Source organism: Lycium barbarum, chromosome 6, assembly GCF_019175385.1.
Source record: "Lycium barbarum isolate Lr01 chromosome 6, ASM1917538v2, whole genome shotgun sequence".
In the NCBI taxonomy this organism is placed as follows: Eukaryota; Viridiplantae; Streptophyta; class Magnoliopsida; order Solanales; family Solanaceae; genus Lycium; species Lycium barbarum.
Genome location: NC_083342.1, coordinates 12867215 through 12870858, shown reverse-complemented (window position 1 = coordinate 12870858; position 3644 = coordinate 12867215).

The following is a 3644-nucleotide window of genomic DNA, read 5'->3' as shown; positions in this document are numbered from 1 at the left end:
TGGTTTTTACTTTTCATAGGCATTAAGGGCAGTGCATGAAAGTAAGTGTGGGGTGGGAGTACGTCTCGAGATAGAGGATGCTTATGCCTTAGGATTCCTTTTTTTTAGGATCTAACTATAGTTTATTCTTTCTTTTAATTAGGATTACTTACTTGAAAAAAAATTTATTTTAGATTAGGCCCTCAGTAGTGGCATGAGTCATCCGTTAGGACTTTTGTTTTCTTGTTGTTATTCTTTCTTAGTCGTAGAAGGGGAGTTTCCTGATGACCGGTGGATGACAACCTGCTTGAGGGAAAATTAGTCCTTAGGATAGGCGTATTCAAATGCTAAGTGCACGGGTTAGGTGAAGTATTGGCATATGAGTGATCTTGAGATTTTTTGTGAAAGCATAGCTTGAAATTGTATCACTTTTCTTGAAAGCACTTGAAAATGGTTTTTGTTTGACTCGTTATGACCCAATTAGCATTGTTGATTTTTAGTGTTGTTTGATTCGAGGGACAACCGGATCCCTCTTGCGTTGATTGTGTGCCATGTGTGTGTAAGGTTTTGCATTTGTATCCATGTTTGGCATTGACGTCTAGAACTTGCCTTGTGTGTTCGCGAAGCGAAATGAAGTTAGATTAAGCCTAGAAAATGATAGAGGCGTTTCTTTGATTAGTCACTAAAAAACTTAAAATGTTTATCCTGTCAACTTGTAAATAGCACCCTAGTTAACCCTTTTGAGCCTTTAGCCTCTTCTTTGATAGTAGTTAATTAGCCTTCACCCCTTCATTCTATAAAATTCAATTTTTGATCCAAATACTCTATGAGCACTTTAATCATTGACATATAATGAGAGTTGGGATGTGAATGAAAAAGGGGAAGTTATTGTTAATTGTAATCTAGGAAGACTATGGGAGCACCAAATTAAAAGAACTAATTCACTTGTTAGTTGGGAATTGAAAAAAAAAAAGAGAAAAGAAAGAAATCTAAAAAAGACAGAAAAAATGTCGCGAAAAAGTTTCCCTTCTAACTTGTGTGACTTTTAAAAGAGTGGTGCTTAAACAAAGAAAAATGGGTGAATTGGGAGAAATTTAAAGGTCGGTTGGTGTTGAATAAGGGCTAATGAAGAAATTGTGCAAGAATGATAGAAGCATATGTATTAAAGTGCTTAGGGAGGTTAGTCACTATTATCCAAATAATTCCTACCCGTCCCTTAGCCTACATTACAACACTCGAAGTCCTACTTGATTCTAGGTTCGTCTTACTTGTATTAGCGGAGTGGTTACACTACGGGCAAGCTTATGGTGCGTCATATTTTACATGTGATATTCTTTGTGAGAGTGAGCGTAATTATTGATTTTATGTCCATTGATTTAAACATATGTGATTCTTGAGAGATATGGACTACTTTATTTTGGTGAGGGCACATAATTTGCAATAGAGTGGTGAAGTGTTGATTTCTTGATCATAAGATTGCTTACATGCTTTAAAGTGGCGTCGTTGAGTCAAGTGATTTTAAAAGTGAAGTGTTTTCCAGGAAGGTGGTCATTGGTGCTAAAAATGAGGGTTTTAAATCTTTGGCATGACTTTCATAACTTGGTTTATTGTTTTGGTTTTGAAAATTTTCTTTTGAGATAGTCATACTAGCCGAATCCCGTTGCAGACTTGTTTGATTGAGTTGAGCTAGAAGTGTAGTTTGGTGTTGGTTTGTGTTTGCTCGAGGGCGAGCAAAGTCTAAGTGGGGGTTGGTGATATTTGGCAAAAATATCATGTTTCGTGTCATTTTACATCCTATTCTTATGACTTTTATCGCTTAATCTATGATGAAATCGTCGTATTTGAGCTTATATCCTTATATTTCATGTGTATAGGTACATTGAAGACAAACGATGGAAAATCGGGCTAAAAGTGATTGATTTTGGAGCATATAATGATTACACGAGGTGACGAGTCGAAGACCACAAGTAATGAACTAAAAGGAAAAAAAATTGAACTGAAGGTCCCGCTTTTCATCCGCATCGCATGAAGAAAGCGGACAAAACAAGCTCCTGACAAAAATTTACCATCAGGCTTTTCATCTGCATAGAGGAAGAAAAGTGGAAGTGCATCAGGCTATCCTTCCGCATCGCGGAAGGAAAGCACAGCGACGGGCAGCTTTCCCGTTTCAATCGGGATTAGGTTTACTTATTTTTTGTTTTAACCCTAGGGTATATATAGACACTTTATTAGCTGAAAACGGTGTGCTGGGATATTCTAAGACTTGTAAGCTGCCGTTTTACTTTCTCTCTCTAGGTTTTATTTTATTTTCATATTTTTAACCCTAGATTATTCATGAATTCTTGTTGTTCATTGAGAATCATGAGTAGCTAAACTTCTTAATTCTAGGGTTGTGGCGAAAGCCATGATAGTTGGTTTGACGACAATTATTATCTATTGATTTTCCATATTTTGGGTTGCTTATTTATTCTTGATCTTAATTGTTTGATTATCTGGCCAATAGTTAGACACTATCTGTGATGCGTGAATTGGACTTGAGAAAGGGAGTTCACGTACGTAATAAGAATAAATAGAGTTTGTTCGATTTAATCGTTTCGCTACTGAGGATAGAGATATACCCTTTAGCCCTACTTAGTTGAAGACGGAGAATTAAATGCATTCTTGTTATCTCTGATGACCATAGTGATATAGGCGTTACAGTAACATCTACAGGCTTGTGAGTAGTTCGAGAGAATATCATAAAGTTATAATTAACCCGTCAACTAGTAACCCAGGAAATAAAATAGGTGGAATTGTCCGAAGATCAACTGGATTGTCGAAAGCCATGACCCTGGATCTTTCTCTCATCTGATAAATCTCACAGTCTTTGTCAAAATACTCTTAGTCACAAAAACACCCATCACAAATTATTTACTTTCAGTCTTAGTTTAGTTACAACAAACACCTTGGTTTTCACTTCCTTGAATAGTTTTATTCGAATTTGAATTAGTTTGACAGTAGAATCTAAGTCTCTGTGGATCGATATTTGGACTTAATAGTCTATATCACTTGTACGACCACGTATACTTGCGTGTGCATTTAGGATCAACGACGGGCAATAATGTAGTTGTTATAGATGTGTTAGAAAATAGAGTGAAACAAGAGAAAGCTCAAAAGATTATAAAGAACCTAGCTGGAAATTGATATTGGACGGACAATTATATAGAGGATCCAGGGGTAGAACCTGGATACTTTGAAACTAGGCCGTGGTGGATTTTAGAGTTGTGGTGTAGTGGGAAACTTCGTACTGTAACCCAAATAAGGAGTAAGTAATGTTTCTTATATTTGAGTTGTTTGTAATAAATATTTCACAAGTTATAAGAAATAATATGGGGTGTTCACGATTTGATTAAAAATCGATCCAAATTGAAAATTCAAGTCATATAGATTAAAAGGAAAAATTATGCTTTATGTCTATTTTTGAAAAATTATGTCATGTAGCCCATACTTTGTGTATAAGCAACTAATTTAGCTCATATTTGTGTACATACATCTTTTATATACTATTATACTCTTTATACAAGGTTGATACATTATGTATAATACTTTTCCTCCGGGTATAATGTTGTATAATATTTTATATTGACTACGTGGCGTAAATATTTTCAAAAACTGTATGTTTGGGT